General features: G+C 32.1%; 1 protein-coding gene across 3 annotated transcripts in view; it reads left to right on the top strand.

Moving 5' to 3' along the window:
- The window catches only part of LOC115890583 (AF4/FMR2 family member 4-like), a 298,633-nt gene that overhangs the window by 53,553 nt on the left and 226,309 nt on the right, over window positions 1–18,771 (top strand). The window contains exon 1 of one of the 3 annotated variants that reach the window (XM_030910856.1): window positions 11,377–11,669. The exons of the other annotated variants lie outside the window; for them this stretch is intronic. The gene's annotated coding sequence lies outside the window, so the exon portion shown is untranslated. Of the gene's footprint in view, window positions 1–11,376; window positions 11,670–18,771 lie in introns of those variants that run through there. 3 annotated transcript variants of the gene reach the window in all.

Here is an 18,771-nt window from a genome sequence, read left to right as displayed (position 1 = left end):
TTTTTAAATGGAACACCCTGTATATTATTTTTTTATTTGATGGAGAATTAAAAAATGAACATTTTTGGCTTCCTTTCAGATCACTTTACATAATCCTAAGATATGAGTTAATCTATTTCAATAGTTTCAGAGATGTTAAAAAATAAATCAAAAATTATATTTTTCAACCCTTCTTAAAAAAAATATTAAAAATACAAGAACTGTTCTGAAATCAAAACTATATTAGATATTTACTTTAGATGGTCTGTTCTCACTTTGCTATAAATATGGTAAAATCGTAAATCATACAGGATGTTCAGTATTTTATGCCAAACTTTCAAAAATATAAATTTATTTTATTTCGTTTTTTTAAATGGAACACCCTGTATATTATTTTTTTATTTGATGGAGAATTAAAAAATGAACATTTTTTGTAATTAAGGTATTTCAAAATTTTTAATAGTTTTTCGAATACACGCAGTATTATGTTATATGGCACTTTCAATGGTAAAATAAGAGGAAAAAATCATTGGGTGGCTTTGATAAAAATTTACTGTGGAAAATGCCATATGAAATACAAAACCGGGAATATCTGCGAAACAGTTAAAAATTTTGAAATACTTTAAATGCAAAAAATGTTCATTTTTTAATTATCCATATATTGAAAAAATAATATACATGGTGTCCCATTTAAAAAAACAAAGAAAAATTATTGTATATTTTAGAAAGTTTGGCGTAGAATTTTGAACATCCTGTATGATTTATGATTTCCATATTTATAGCAAAGTAAGTACAGACCATCTAAAGAAAATATCTAATACAGTTTTGATTTCAGGACAGTTCTTGTATTATTAATAAGTTTTTTTAAGAAAGGCTGAAAAATATATAATTTTTATTTATTTATTAATATCTCTGAAATTATCGAAATAGATTTGCAATAATATACAGGGTGTTCTATTTAAAAAAAAGTCATCCAGATCCACTCACACTTTTTTGAGCCACCCTATAGAAGTTAAAATATTTTTCGGAAATACATCCTGGTAGATACTTTAGGTTTGCATTTAAACAAAATTCTCAAGTTTTTATTCTAGGAGCTACAGATGTCCGACGCACTATTGCCGGACCCTGTATGTTACGGTTAAAGTCCGATGTCCGGTTAATGTCGACATTGACAGGTTAATGTTTGGGTTTGGTGATATTTTTGGTTTTGTTGTGTGTTATTCTCGAGATTAACCGGACATCGGACCTCAACCGTAACATATATCTGTTCTACTAATACTACCCATAATAGGGTCACAGAGGGTACTATACAAGTAGTATAGTCTGTGTACTCATTATACAAGGGATTATTTATTTTGTATTCCTTCTATCAGGTATTATTTATGATCGACAGACTTTGATCCCTCTACCTAATATTTATGACCTTAGGCAAAAGACTTGGTCGAGTTGTGTTAGTTGCATTCGTACGGTGGCGTCGCGTCGTGCGGTATTGTAGGGCTACCCATGTACCCTGGCAAAGGTTTAAATGTGTTAAAAAGTGTCTTAGTAGTGACATTTGTGTCTTAGTAGTGACAACATTTTGTTGGTGAGTTGTTCATCCGTTTTTATATCTAGTATTGTTTATTCCACAAAGCTATGCCGACATATTGTTTAGTCTAGAGACACAAATACAGTTGTATCGTTTAGCTCTTCTTATTATAAACAAAGGCTTAAAACCCTTTACTCACTCAGTGTGTCCGTAGACTAAAGGTAGGACCTCCTAACTGCGTCGAAACGTATGCGTTCGACGCATGCGATAAACGCGAAATACTGGTTCAGTGCAATTATGTATAACTGATTTCCTATGTGAACGTTTGGACGCTTCAGTGTCCGGCAATCGCATGACTGCCCTCGAGAGGAGTCTAGATGCACATGCTTTGCGTTTTCATAGTGAAAAGTATACGGAATGTGTATGCGTTTTTTTTTAAATATTTTATAATAAAAACAAACATTAGCAACTAAAAGAGTTCATATCTGAACACTCTGCTATTTATGACAGCGGACAAAAAGATTATAAAGATCAACAAATACGGGAGAACATATGGAAACATATTTCTGAAAAACTAAAGAGAACTGGGTTCTTTTTCGGGGTTTATTTTTTCCTTTACATTCCTTTCCCTACATGAAAAAGTATCATTGCTTCTTCATCCTCCTCTTCTTGTAACAATAATAAATTTACAATATTCTCCATATTCAAAACTACGCACGCTTTAAAATATCAAAATTTGGTACAACAAATTTGCATAGCAACTAAAATACTTTTTTCCAGAACATTATTTTAATATGAAACGCTGATAGAAACACAACCTGGTGCGTTTGCCGCCGCGCGTTCAACGCATCTAAAAACGCACACGTCAGACGCATGCGTCTCGACGCAGGTAGGAAATCCTACCTTAAGCCCGCTACCACACACCGTTTAAAGCGTTTTATTTAGCGCTAAACGCTACACGCTTTTGGTCGCGTCACTTATATTATTGTTTTATTCGTGTTAATAGTGTCTAGTCGCAAAAGATACTTTTACATGCTGACTCGCTTTCTGCATGGCTGTGGGATTAGACAAATGTGATGACGATGATTGTATCACGTATAAACAAGTCAGTTGGCATGACCTATGGGTCAAAAAACCTAATCAAAGTTGCCGTTCTCTGAAATATTTGACTTAGTATCCGATCTCGCTTATCATGTGATATCATTCTATATGCTAATATCTTGACAACATATATTTTTTGCCTAAAAATATGACCGAAAACGATAATGGCGTCAGAGTTAGCTTCCTAATCACGCATTCCGAATCACGTGATTCCAATATGGCGGCTACAGGCAATTTCGGCCGATAAAGACAATCGGTTGTTCTGGCTCTTGCACGATTGAGTTTTGATTTTTGATTGTTTTGGTTGTAATAATGTGTAATGTTCCAACACGAATTTGCTTGCTTTCTTCAATGCCTTGATTTTATAATTGAATGTCGTGTAAAATTTTTACTTTAAAGAATGCGTCCATTTTTTTGAGCCCTGGTTTTCAAATTAAGAAAGAAGAAAAAGGCTTTGAGTCTACTTAACGACAATAGGTAAATGCTGTCAAGTGTGCCATCTACATTGGATTTGTTTTGACCTGTTGGACAGGTTGTTGCAATGCTTAATAAATATTCTTATAAGCGAACTCGGAGTATATAGTAGATTTAAGAAAATCAAAAAAATGTCTATACCTATGTGGCGGATTCATCTCTCCAAAAAATCCTTTATGGGTATTTCGCCACTGCACTGCAAGAAAATCTACAAAATAAAATAGTTATTTTTTGTAAACACTTCTGCGTTAAACCTAAACGGACACTGCTTGTCAGAAGTTATATTTACAGTTATACAAATTTGCCTAACAAAGAAAAAAATGCTTAACGTTTCGGAAAGTTTATGGACACAATTTACTTGACTAATTTACTTAACTAATGACATAACCTAAATATTAAAAGGGAAATCAAAGTAAACATTTCAAAGCGTACAAAACAATTAAAAGAACATTCATAAACATAAGGTTACTTATTGGAACAAGGTTTTTTTAATAAAGTTCTTCATCGTGGACAAGATAAAATTTGCCAGAATTTTCTTTAACGGGAGTTATTCGTTTTTTCAAACCCGCTACTTCAAGCATATTAAAACGTTTAATAAGTTCATAGTCACTAGGTTCCTTAATATATTTTTCTCTTGCACGCTCAACTTTTGCTATGACTTCATTGTATTGCAAAAATGAAAAACAAACACTGTTACATTTTTGCGAGTGCCTGGTTTACCTTAATTTTTCACAGAAAATTTCTTCCGTAGGGAAAATACCTTACAGCACTTTTTACAATGATAACAAAACAATTATACATAACCACAAAATACAAAGCGAATTTACGCCAGATGTCTGTCAATGTTGCCAACGTTTAGCCTAGTTTAATGTTATCCTTATATTGCCTATTATTCAACTTATCCTTATTTATCCATATATTTTACAACATGTGGCAACCGCGCTAACTGAATCTTTCAAACTCACTGCCATCGTCCAGAGAATGTTAGCATTCACTAGCACTAGTAAAAGTTGGTTTCAAAAATAGCTGTTGAACTTTTACTGGCGTAGTCTTAGCAAATAAGTGAATATAAGCTTTTAGTAGTAATTGTTAACAATCACTGATTTCCAACTTTTACTGTAACATATACAACAATATATTTAAGTAAACACTTAATTCTCTCTCACGACTAGAAACATTGACCACACCTTCTGATCATTTCCGCCATATTTAAGTGAATTTTGATACTATCTACCATACTGGCTAATAAATATTCTTGGTTTTAAAGAAAAGAAAGCGGTATAGGCACATTTGCTGTAGAATTGAAGAATTTATTATCTGAGGTTTGCGTCCGTTCTTGAGAAAGTCTATTGAAGATAATTGTACAGTCCGCCTCTATATCTTAACTTAAAGAATGTTTGTTTATGGAAATGTACTTTACATTGAAATTATATGAAAATATTTGAATCTAGGGGCACACCTGCAAAATTACGATTAAGGGCAGGTAGTCTTGTTATAAAAAGAGTCGGTTTAACTTTATAATGGCCAACTTAGACAGTATTTGTCACTTATAACTCTATCCATGTATATCTTTGAATAAGCAGCGTGGCTGCCTGGGTAACTAATTTTCAGATATGGCGGCTAGGACATTTGACATGACATAGACATGACAATTCCAATTTTATGAAATTTATTTCCGTTTCCGGTTTTTAATGGCGGGCTGTTCAGGAGGTTTAAATGAGGGTTAATATACTTTTTACTCTTTCTAGTAGTCAATAATACAACAAAATTACTCAAAAATATTTATTTGGAATTTAGAACAATGTAAATATGCAAATCAACACAATTAAAGAGCTATAAACCAATAAACTACTGTATCAATATCAAATATTTAAATAATATCAGAGATGCTGTGTTAAAGCGAATTAGTAAAGTAACAGTGCATTGACTTAGAAATTAGAAACTTGAAGATACATAAATGTTTTCACAGCTTCACGGGCATAAAACTAAATAACTGGAAGCAGGAAAAAGGCAACCGGAACCCACACAAAACCTGGAATCAAAAAAAATATGTAAAAAACATAAATATAGGTACATAAGACTTTTGTGAATTAAATCAAACAGGACTTGAATGCAAATAAAATGAATAAAAAATATGATACATATACATCTAATACCTCATTTGTATTTTAAAAATAATCTACATAAATAGATTTATAGCATTATTGCTATGAAAATACATAATAGGTACCTATGTGATATGTAATTACGCATTTCTGTTCATCTTGTAGAAAATTAATGTAGGCTAATAATAGTTCAATAATCATAATTTACCTTGTATAACTTGCTTTCAATTGCTCAAAATCACCGATCAGTCTTTAAAGTAGAGATACGGAAAAAATCCTTGGCAAAGAATATCCCAAGATCCTTGGGTTTAAAGTTAAAAAATATAAAAACAGTTAATATATTACCTATTTTTACATATAATATGGCCCATACCTACTACACGCAGAAACGTCGATTTCATCATTTTCTTCATGTAATTAATATCATATATACTTTATTAAAGTGTTAACAAGGAACTTTATATCAAAAAACATCTTTGTACTTATAAATTTCAGCCGAAATATCAGAAACAAACTTCCAATCAAATCTAAACGGCAAAAATTAAAATGGCGCCCGACCTTGCCAGAGGCCTCGGGAGCTGACGCTGACACACAGACAAAAGACAAAAGAACAGGACGCCGACGTGCATAAAAATATTCCGTAGCAGAAATTGACAGAAATCATATAGAAATATTCAGATTTTTGTCTAGGACAGTCTAGAAGGCCATGCTTTCTGCCTGGGTAGAACCGCGCCACAACTGTTTCCAATTTTCCGGTTTACTGTCACCCCCTGCTTGACAGTTCTGTTTGACGATTCATTTGACACATTTCAATTTGATTTTAATTTTTGTGGATTTGTCAGTCTTTACGGAGCTTATTTTATGTTATTTATTATTTATTCTACTACTGATAGTTGTATAAAGGTAGTAAATCTAGATGGAAATTGTGGCAGAACTTAAATTAACAGTGCCATTATCGCGATTTGTCGAAAAAGACTCTAAAATAGTTGGTTGTGTAGCGTGCGGTAGATCTCGGCAAAAATTGAGTGAAATAATGGAACAACTTTTCGCTAGTAAGTGACTATATAATATACATACGTGTAGTAAACCGATCATTTATGAAATTCACTTAAATTCACTAAATTATATATTTTCTTGCATTTTAGCTTTTATTTACTACTTGTCAAAGATCAGATGTCAAAGAATTTTGATACGTTAATTTGACTTACCTGCTTCAGTAGCGTATCGGATGTTTGTGTTAATAAATACTTATTATAACTTAGCTATTTTTATTAGAATTATATATTTTTATAACAATTTTAATAACTACCAACATTTATTTACAACGTAAAATAAAATAACAAATTATTGAGTCTACCCCACGTCTACCCTACATCATAGTTTTACATTTTTTAAATAAAATTAGAACGGCACTGATAAACCGGAATTTAAGTCGGCCATATTTGAGGCTCATCGCGGTGTACCTAAGATTTTTGATATGCTCCTTCCTTAGTCTTCTTATTCAAAGATGTATATTCATGCATGCATGGTGGACGGAATCGACATCACAAGTCATATGTCTATCCTTGACAGTTCTGTTTGACGATCTAATTGAAACATTTGAATTTGATTTGAAATTATGAGGATTTGTTTTTCTTTACTGATCTTATTTATTATCTTATTTATTATTTCTTTTACAATTGGTTTTGTTTAGAGTTAGGAAATATAGAAGGGAAATTATCAGAACTTAAATTAACAGTGACTTTATTACGATTTATTGAAAAAGACTGTTAAATAGATGCAGCGTCCCAGTAGCATAGGAAGGAGAAAAAATCATTGACCACGGAAAATTAACCACTATTTGGTTGAATTTTACTTATACTTAACTTAATAAATTTCTTGCAGGGAATAAAGTGCGGGAAATCTAAAAATGAGGTCGTAAACTAATTAATAATCTAAAATTATGCCTTTGAAAAGTAGCAACGTTGGAGTTAGCTGGCATTGTTACTGATAACCTATTGAGGGCATTAAGACTACAGGGACTTAAAGTAGGTCAAATTTTACTTTATTATAACCTCAAATTTGTCTCGGGGGTCGAAGGCATTGTTTGGTTTTGAACTTAGATTAAAATTTAGTTGTTAATAACTTTAAATGGGACCTTATTTGGAGGAGTTCAAATTATGTTGATAATTTAATTTATTTTGATCTCATAAGTCGCTATTATGCCTCAAAGGTAAAAGTAACTTAGTTTTTTGACTTGGAAGAAAGTCAGACATACGGCAGGTTAAAAATTAGTAAAATTACCTTTTTAAGGGATTATTACGTCATAGCACATTACCTTGTTCCCACTGGTGGGGAACGAAAGAATATTTAATGCGTTTCTTTTTTTACCGATACAATCTTAAACGTGTCCATTTTGTGCAATAAAAACAAAAACTCCTCTATAATAACACTCACAATCCCAAAACACAAAACTTTTAAAAATAATAAACAAAGAAACCTAATTTGGTTTTCTAGTTAGTTAGTGTTCTAGTTTAGGCCAGTTCGGTAATTGCATCGGCCAGCAAAAAGATAAAAATTTGACATGTCACGTGACTCTCAATAAAGATTCTCATTTTAGAACACATGATTACTCTGAAAATTTAATCGGATTGCTCGAAGATCTAATTATTGAACTTAGCATAAAATATCATTGTCAACTGGCACTCAAAGAAAATAAAAGTTTTCTGTTTTACCGGCGATACTCCATCAATGTAGTCAAGACTTCGAGAAATGAGCTTCGACCTAATATAGCCCATTTTTTAACTTGCACCTCGAAGGAAAAATACCTTAAGCAAGAAATCTTAACCTTTGAGGTTATTAATTTAAAGAAATCTTAAGCTCATAAAAAGAAAGCGGACTTTAAGGTTTTAAAATTATGGAAAACCTAACTTCATAGACGAATAGTTAAAACACCATTAGCGGCCATTTTCTTATCCAATTTGTTTTCAAAAAATATTTTTTTGTGATATTGTTTTAAACTATTGAGAAAAATAAACAGACTAATAGTAATACAAACCACAAATTAAATTAACTAATTAAGAAAGTTAAAAGTGTACTAAGGAAGTTATCTGAACAAAAGTTAGGTTAGAACCTGGAAAGTAACGATTTATTCTAAAATTAATTGTTGAAAATACATAAAATTTTAATGGCGCATAATTTTTTAGGGTCTATCATATTTACATCTCACAGAAAAAAAAATTCTCCGCAGACATAATTATCTTGCGAATCCAGTAATCTACTTCTTACCAATAACTTATTTACATGTACTAGGAAGTGCATCTATGTAGGTATTTCATCCATATTGGATTAATGTTCAAACGGCCATGCCAGTTATTACTACACTTCTTTGTCTTCCTGGTTCATTATTGGGAAATTCATTTACAATACACATATTAAAAAGAAAAATACTTTACCTTATTCTTTCTCTTTTTTTCCCATGTTAAAATGTAGGTAGTTTTTTATTAGAACTATTTTTAGTAAAATTTACCTCTATTTTACCATGTTATGACCTCAGGTCGGTTATTTTTTACTTCATAGCCCATATTTAATACAAAACATTATAACCTGTTAACCTGTTTTTAACTTCCAAATTACTTTAGTTTTATTCCCCACTTTGGGAAATTTTAACGTCAATTCTTGAAAATTTCGACCAATTTCCAGTTGGTCAATAATAGTCGTAATAGGTGGTTAATTTAACGTAGTTTTACCTTCAAATGTTTGTTGGGGTGCAGGTAGATTTCGATCAAAAATTGAGCGAAATAATGAAATAACTTTTCTAACTAAACGTTCTCCAACCCAGTATGAGTACATATCAATGTAAAATCTCTGAAGAGGGGTAGGGGACTCAAAAAACTCACTATCATCTTTTAAGATGTTTATTTCAAAATTTAATTTGATTTAAAATTGGGGCGACATGTTTCGGGACTTATTTAATTTAATAATAAGACTGTTTAAGAATTATGGTATAAGCCTTTATTGATTAGAACAACGAAGGGTTTTTCTTTTGAGAAATTGGATTGGTTTGCAATTACAATCAGTACAATACTTGTTTAATGAATTTTAACAATCCAATTGTTTTATTTTTTCCGAGTGGTATGGTATGGCTTCCTTGTGTGACTTGTCTTTCTGGGTCTGAAGATTGGAATTAAATGAGTCCCGAAACATGTCGCCCCAATTTTAAATCAAATTAAATTTTGAAATAAACATTCTTTTTTTGAGTTATTTGAGTCCCCTACCCCTCGTCAGAGGTTTTACATTGAATATAGTATAGTGATGTGTCGGTATTTGAGTAACGCGATTTTGGAGCGGTATTTTTTGTAACGTCGCGTCGCGCTTCACAACACGCTTAAATCGCGCTTAAAAACACTAATTTTTAATCAAGGAGCCTTGGAAAAATAGATTAGATCATCTTATGTTTTTTGTGTATTTTCCTGGCCGGTTAAAAGATGCACAAATCGTTTTTTTTATCATTTTTCATTTTTTTTCAAATGGAAAGGGTGGATCATTAGCATATTTGGAAAAAACATTTTTTAACGAATAATTTGTTACCACACACTTGGTATTTCAAGTCAAATTATCATTATGAACCGCATTGTTACAATTTCAAATAAACCTCATGCGAAAATGTCAAAAGTTGACATATGATAAGCCTTCTATTCGGAGTGTCATTTTCTATCGGATCAGTGCCTTCTATTAAAAGATCAGCCTACGGGCGAGATTTATGACGTCACGCTAGTTAGATATAACGGATTAATAAATATGTTGTAGAATACATGGAAAACATAATTATTCCTCAGATTTTTGGTTTGTATTTTAAAAATGATATAGTTTACATGAAATATACATAATATACAGTTAATAACTAATATAATATATACCTATTATATTAAATTTTGGGGTTTGAAAATCGATCTAATTTAACAAAAAACATTCAATATCTACTAATAGTGATGTATTATTATTCGATGTACTTAAACAGCCGTTAAACGGTAGCATACTAAAATGCCGTTAATAGATATTGTGACGTCGTTCATGTCGGCGGAAAGTAATGCCTAGCCTTAAGCATTCTGCAAGAGCACCTGTGGGTCAGTGGCTGAGGCTATCGCTTCGTAAGCGAATGGTCCGTGGTTCAAATCTCACGCCGACCAAGACTTTTTTATATTTTTTTTTGCTTATAGCGTGATCTTATTGCATCTTTTTAGTTGGATTGGTTTAGTTATTTGGCGGGTTGGTTAGCGTGGTTATTTGGAGGGTGTTAATTCATTGGTTAGTTAGTTATTTGGTGGGGTTGGTTGATTTTTACTAATTTATATTTGTTTTTTATATTTTTTATCAGTATCGAGGTTAGTTGCGTTGGTTAAGTTGGTTATTTGGTGGGGTGGATAGCGTTGGTTAGTCCTTATAAAATTCCTATATTTCATAAAGCCGTCAAGTGCGTCACATCAACGACGTCGGTTTATAGTTGGTAATTATTATTTTAACAAAAATATTAACGTAAAAATTATATGCATTACTCCCCGTACTCCCGTACTAAGCCAGTATATAAATAAGTTTTGTTCTTGTAAATAACTTTCTTATCGTTTCCATTTTATGCCCATGATGTTTGTTTCGGGCTTTTGTTCAAGTCTAAATATTGATGCCCGTCTCTTTCTATGCCTATATCACCGCCGCGCCGTAGAAATCGTATTGTGATGTGATTCAATTCTTACAACTCATTTTTACGGCTCATCGTTCAAATTTTATGGATCTGTGCAGTTTGTGCTGATCACGATTCAATTGAACGAACCATATTGTAAGCAATGAATGATTTCTCACGATTTTTTGAACGAACGAGCCGTAGAAACGATCGATAGCATTGTGATCCGATTCAATTCCCACGACTCTTTTTTACATATGATTCGTGCTGGCCACGATTCAATTGAACCAACCGTATTCAAAGCAGTGAATCGAACGATTCATTTTTAATACCAACAACAAAGTTTGCACCAACGCGAGTCTACCGTATTTAACATAAACAATTCCTTCTCTTAATAAGCGCGATTGCTAATTCAATTTAAATTACACTTGCACCGTCGCCCGTCGCGTCGCGGCTATCTGCAGCCGCTCGCGCCTTGATCTCGCCCGTTCATCCCGCGATCTGACAACGTTGTCCGTGCGCTTTTCATTTCGGAATTAGTCGGCTACGACGCGAGCTTCTGCTAGGTACGACTTAAATGTTTCGCGGTTAATAATAAATAATAAAAAAAATGGCGAAGATCCGCTTTATGATGACGGTCGGTACGCGAACCGCGATAATCCGCCCGACGGTGATCTAAAAACAATAGTGCTAATCTATCGCCACATTAGCGGTGCGTGCGCGCTCTCGCGTAATCTGTGTTATCGTTCTCGATGACAGTGTTGTTTATTGAGTGCCACTAATTGGATTATTTTCGTATCTTGACCCAAAATCCACTCCGAAAAAGGTAATTCGCTCTCAAATCCCTTACAACGTCCGTTACCGGATCGCGAATACTTTCGATTTTCGACATAAAAATACTTTCGCACGGAAAGAGTGATACTTTTTTCTCGCTGAAATGAGAACTTGGCCTTGATTATTTTTGCGATACAGGGTTGGACTAGGTTAGGCCGGTTCTATTCTAAAAACGACGAGAAAATATTGATGACGTATTTACGTATTACGTATTTGTTACAATATCGTTTAATAGTTTTATAAACATATAAATGTATTCTTGAATTTTAATTATTCCGTTGACTTCTAAGACCTTGAGCGTTGTTTTCAGAAATGTACAGAGCGAGAGCACAAGCGGCAATCAGGTTTTAATCAATTTATGGAACAATATTATTGATTTAACCAAACCAAACCAACTATAGGTGGTGTATTAAAAGAAATAAAGGACACATTTTCGAATATAGTACTTTGTTTTGAGGTTTCTATCTTATTTCACTTTTTAAAAGTGATATTTTTTTCGCTAAAATGACAACTTGGTTTTGATTATTTCTGTAATACAGGGTAAGACTAGGTTAGGCCGGTTCAGTTCAAAAAACGACAAGAAAATGTTAATGACGTATTACGTATTTGTTACAATATCGTTCAATAATTTGCAGGTTAGGTTAGGTTGGAACAATATTACTGATTTAATCCAACTAGGTGGTGTATTAATAGTTATTTTTTATAAAGACGATAAAATGGTATTTTATTGTCGACCGAAAAGATTAATTCAGGAGCGATGAAATCGCTAGTGAATTAATTTCGGGAGACGATAATGCTATTTTATCGTCGTGTATAAAACAATATTTTTTTCCATAGCGAGTTACGTTTTAAAAAATATTCAGAAATTATTATTTTATGGAATTTATTACGAGTAGAAGAAATATTGTGCTGGGTTGGCGTTGGGTTTCTATGTAATTTGACAAATAAATAAAGCTGTCTCTTTAGTTGTCAGTTTTGAGTCAATATTTTTTAATTCTCTTTTGTGTCGATTGCTGATTGAATTGGAGCCAGAAATGGCTCAAAACGAAATAAGTAAATTACCAACAGATATTCAAGCTGAGGCGACAAACGCCATATCCAAACTACTTCCATTTAAATCCTGAATAACTTATGAAAAGGAATACAAAAATGTTCAAAAATGAAAGCAATTAAAAAACGTGCGAGAAGAAATAAAGTTTTTAACCTATCGTCGCTGTTAAAGTATCGTTTAATCTACCCTTGCGGTTAGTACTTTAACCGCAAGATAGAGATAGATTTAGATACAGTGTATCAATTTTAAAACTTCCCACCCTTAATATCTTTCTTGCAGTTAAAAATATGAAAAATCGGAAAGACACGTCAATTTTATTTGTAAGGGGGACACTTTCAATTAAAATTTTTAGCCTTTTTCTTTTAACGCCCTAGGAGGGGTAGATGTCACCCTTACAATTTTAAATGGGAATGGGGGTCAAGTGGCACATCGTTTTAAAGGACGTTTAATTCTATTTTCAGTGGTATCCTACTTTGTTGCTTTTTGTCAAGAGGTTTCCGAATAATCGCGTTTCAAACTTTCAGAAACAATTAAACATGCCTGCAATGAGATTATGGTTTTCAGGCTAGTGTTTATAAAAAATATTGCAATGGATCTCCTTGTGGTACAAATAATGAGGAGATTAGGTGGAAACATGGACGTAGCAATTATATTTTTCTAGGGGGGTCGAGATACTAATAAACAGAAAACATCATAAACATTAACGTTTCTTTTCTTAAATTCGAATGAGTGGCAACTCTAATCAGTTATACAGAAGGACTTGTTAACATTTCAGCAGGACGGTGGCTCCACCTCATTATTTTCTTCCGATCCGACAGTGGTTAAACGAGAGATTTCCGGGTACATAGATTGGCAGAAGGGGACCAATTGAATGGCTTCCAAGATTACCGGATTTAACATCCTTAGATTTCTTTCTTTGGGGATATCTTAAATCCATTGTTTATAGAACACAGCCTACTGATATTGATGATCTTAAAAGGCGAATTACAGCAGAATGCCGGTCAATTCCCGGTGAAGTTTTCCGAAATGTTAGGGAGGAGTTTGAAAACACACTTTATTATTGTTAACAGGAAAATGGATAACATTCTGAACAACTTGTAAGATAGGGTGTAAGTGGTGTAATGTGATCTTCTAATATTTTGTACTATAAGGAGATCCATCGCAATAATTTTTGTGTAAACACCAGACTGAAAACCAAAATCTCAATGCACGCATGTTTAATTGTTTCTGCAACTTTGAAACGTGATTATTCAGAAACCACTCGACAAAAAGCAACAAAGTAGGATACCACTGAAAAGATAATTAAACGCCCTTTAAAACGATGTGCCACTTGACCCCCATTCCCATTTAAGATTGTAAGGGTGACATCTCCCCTTCCTAGGAGGCTAAAAGAAAAAGGCTAACAATATTAATTTAAAGTGTCCCCCTTCCAAATAAAATTGACTTGTCTTTCCGATTTTTCATATTTTTAACTGCAAGAAAGATATTAAAGGTGGGAAGTTTTAAAATTGACACACTGTATATTTTATCTACTATTTTTGATAGATATAAGGCAATTTTAATAATTGTTATGGAAATAAAGAAATAAAAAGTGATAATATCTTCGCTAAAATGACAACTTGGTTTTGATTATTTCTGTAATACAGGGTAAGACTAGGTTAGGACGGTTCAGTTCAAAAAACGACAAGAAAATATTAATAATATTAATGACGTATTACGTATTTGTTACAATATCGTTTATTAGTTTTATAAACTTATAAATGTATTCTCTTGTTTTTTATTTTTTTCCGTTGACTTCAAAGACCTTGAGCATTGTTTTCAGAAGTATACACTGTGACTGCACAAGCAGTAATCAGGTTTTAATCAATTTATGGAACAATATTATTGATATAATCCAATTAGGTGGTGTTTCGAAAGAAACTAGATGCTTCTAAAAATATATTTTATTTTTAATGGATTCATTATCAATTTATTTAATGTATTAAAAGCTTAATAAATATTATAAACTAGGTGATACGTGCCCACTTGTTGTGCATAAAAATTTGGCACGATATATTTCTTTATAAATCTTGCAATGTTGGTTTGGTAATACAGTGTGAGGCTTTAAAGTAGAATAAATTCATTGTATCAAACACAGAACCTGAACAAAATTATTGAACATGCCAAATTATTTTTAAGTTGCTCATATTTCTACAGAAAGCAGATATTTCTACATAAATGAGGATCGGGGAATAAAATTGCCAGATTTGGAATTTGGAATAAGCTCCTTCTAAAAGCCACAAGTACCTCTGGCCATTTAGACTATAATTATTGAATATTATAACTTACTATACGAATTATACATTAACATAGCTAACATTTGGTCAACAATAATACCCGCTCAAACGTTAAAGTCATTTATCTCACCATTGAGTATATTCCATTGAGCATACTCTTATAGGACTGAAGAGGAGGATTTTTAAGACGCTATCATCATCTCTATTAAACTATCTAAGCGAACTTGAATTAGTTTATTATATCGTTCAGCAAAAATAATATTGAAATGCATTCTTTTTCCACGCTATCAACAATCGAATTAACTAAACAACAATCAAACTAATGTTTTGAAGTTTTAATTTCAGAGTTTGGCATTTTATACTACATGGGGCTACAAAAAGTTTTTGATAATTTCCGAATAATATTAATAAACTATACTTGGGATGGAATTTGATCAAAATCCGTTCTTAGTGAGCGTCCATGTCTCGTAAGGAGTACCAATTTTCAGCTCAATCTGCCGTGTAGTTTTAGAGATATCGTGATGAGTCACTATATGTTAATCCAAAATTGACATATTTGAGATATATACGTCAAGTTACTTAACTTTTTATGTTCTACTCTTTGCTCTTTCTCGTTTTACGCTGTCTGTACCAATAAATAAAATTGACGGTTTAAAATCAAATTGTCCAATGTTAAATGGGGTTAAATCACGTAAACGCAGTTTGGCTCAAACATCTTTGGGTTAGTTTAGTATGTTATGCCCAGGAGCCCACAGTGACGAAAATTGATTTAGACAGTTTTGCTATTATAGGGTAGTATTTACACTTAATAAAGATATTAAATTGGTTCTAAATTACAACATACATACTTGTTTTACTGCATGAAGACCTGATTCTTTATTCTGACTTGAAAGACCTTGAGCGTTTTATTTAGGTATACAGAAGGATATTAATATGAGAAGTGTTACTCAGGTTTTTAATCAATTTATGAAACAATATTATTGATGATCCAATTAGGTAGTTGTATTAAAAGAAACAAACGACACGTTTTCGGATACATTACGTTGTTTTGAGGTTTCTATTTTATTTCATTTTTTCGTATTGACTGTTGTCCAGCCGCATATTAATAGATGACCTCGTTTTCATTTGAAAGGGAGTACTCGTGGAATTCAACTAAATATAGATAACTAATAAAAGAACTTTATCGTGATAAACCGGAATAAAATCCATTGTAGTATAATTTACTAATTTATTTTCAAATTAAAACAGAACACGAAATTCACTCTTTAAACTGAAAACTATAAAATTTAATTAAAAGTTAACTGAATTCAAGAAAGATAATGAAGGCGCTCTAAAAACTAAATAATAATGGTTTGTAATCAATTGCAACACCATAATATTAAAGTGCCAAGAAAAACAAACAACACATCGCGAGTTGACGTAAACAATCTCGATAGTATCCATTTCAGTAGCGTATCTCGATTATATGTGACTTTTTCTTAAAAGTTAGTTTCTTTGTAGTTTCTCTAAAATTTTAAGATTAATTAAAACGGGATATAAAATAATTCTCCTCTTTGTCATTGTCAATTTTTCTTCTCTGTAAAAAGATAAGTTTAATTTTCCTACATTTGCCATTCTAGAGATTTGATTCTTGCAAAAATATTAACAATTATTTGGAAAACTCCAATAGGATGCCATCTAGTTGCAAGTAACAAAGTGATTAAGTACAGTTTATGGACTTATGTTTATGTTTCGGCATGTAGTTGAATAAACACTGAGATATCAACATTTGAAAGCAAAAGTCTTAACTTTACCCCACTACTTTATTTTTGAAAATCGTCTGAAGCAGAAAAGTATACTAAAACTAAAACAATTTCAGACTTCTATTGTTTTTATTTATTTTGATTAACGCAACAATTTTTTAAATAATATTTTTTTATTTCAAAACTGTAAAAACATTACAAAAAAGGACAAGAACGTTTTTTAAACTAGCCGGAATCAGAATGGTCTATGTTATAGTAAGTAATAGAAGGGATATATACAATACTTTGTTATTAAAAAAAATGTTATTGTTAAAAAGTTAAAACGAAAATACAGCAAAAAATAGTGGGTAAAAATGCCTTTATCAAATAGGCCACGTTTTAACATTTATCAACTGTAAATGGGGATTTTCAAAATTTTACCCGTTTACCTTACGTAAAATTTTTAGAACTTCGTGAAAAGGTAAAAAAACTTAGTCCACCGACTTATTGTTCCATAAATATTCATTCTCTTCATACAATTCAATTAGTGCAAAAATTTGTTCATCCGAGAACGCAATGCGTTTTATATTTTTCGGCATTTTGTTTTTGTCGAATATGCGACTGCGATATTGCATCACAATAGATGTTATAACAGACAACTGTGATCACAATCGTATGACAGTTGGCGGTATAACCACGTCTACCTAACAGTCGCTTCTATGGCAGTTGACTGCCATATGAAACTGCCGTTTTACTCCTTTCAAAAGCAAAATATCCTGCGTAGAAACATTGTTTTCTTTATCAAAAATACTTTTGAAAAAAAGAAATACTAATACTTTTTTTTCTCCATAAGTTTAATTTAACACATTAGTAACTTTTTTTAATTCGAAACATTGATTATGTTGTACGTTGTACATGATTTTTTTGTTTGTTTTTGGTAAATGTGATTTTGATTTTGCTTTATATGTATAGTCAGATTACAGTTGAGGATTGGAAGGTTTGATGTTACAACAGCAAAATAAAACACTAATTCACCACAATAGACCAAAACACATCACTTCAGCAGATGATTAACTCAATCTTAATCATCCGCTGAAAAGCGAAACGCGCGACCAGTGCAAAAGTAAAGTGTTTTGGTTATTGTGTTTAGTAATGTGAATTAGTGTTTTATTTTGCTCTAAATATATAGCCAGGAAATAGGTTTTCCATGTTAAGACAGACCAAGACTACCCTGTACATTTAATTGATTGATTTTTACAAGAACTCTACGAAAACCCATAAGTTAATGGCCAATATATAAAATCATCAATAAACGTATTTGTTTTAATTTAAACAATTTCAATCTTTAAATATGCCACTAATTATATAGAAATGTTATGTCTCATCTCTAATTTTAGAAATCTCCATGCAACAGTTAGCTTGAGTTAAAAGGCGGGAATTTAAGGTTGAACTATTGTTTTATTTTTACTAGAATTCCGGAAATTTAATTATCAAAAGTCCATAATACCGGGTGCGTCTCAAAAGTGGCTCACCCCTATAACTTTCTTATTTTTTTAGTTAAAAAAACGAAATTTGGTATGTTAGTATATGACATAAATTAGGATTGATTAACGTATTCAATTGTTTTCGGTCACTTCCTGTTTCACCGGAAATGACTACAACTTTTGATTTTTAAATGGCACCCCCGGTATTTTTTACTTTATTCGATAGAAAATATCACTCTGAATAGAATGATACATCATATGTCAACTTTTGACATTTTCGCGTATGGTTTATTTGAAATTATAACTTGTGGTTCGTAACGAAAATTTGACTCGAAATACCAAGTGTGTGGTATCAAATTATTCGTAGAAAAATGCTTTTCCCAAATATGCTAACGAGTCCCCCTCGTTCCATTTGAAAAAATTGAGTTATGATTAAAAATACGATTTGAGAATTTTCTGGCCAGGACAAGCCACTAAAAACATTAGACGATCAAATCTATTTTTCCAAGGCTCTTTGATGAAGAATTAGTGTTTTTAACATAGCCATGGCAGTCTAGATTGA

The sequence above is a fragment of the Sitophilus oryzae genome, unplaced genomic scaffold (genome assembly GCF_002938485.1).
Source record: "Sitophilus oryzae breed Bouriz unplaced genomic scaffold, Soryzae_2.0 scaffold_888_pilon_pilon, whole genome shotgun sequence".
Lineage (NCBI taxonomy): Eukaryota > Metazoa > Arthropoda > Insecta > Coleoptera > Curculionidae > Sitophilus > Sitophilus oryzae.
The sequence above is the reverse complement of the archived record's forward strand: the minus strand, read 5'-3'. Positions and strand labels throughout refer to the sequence as shown.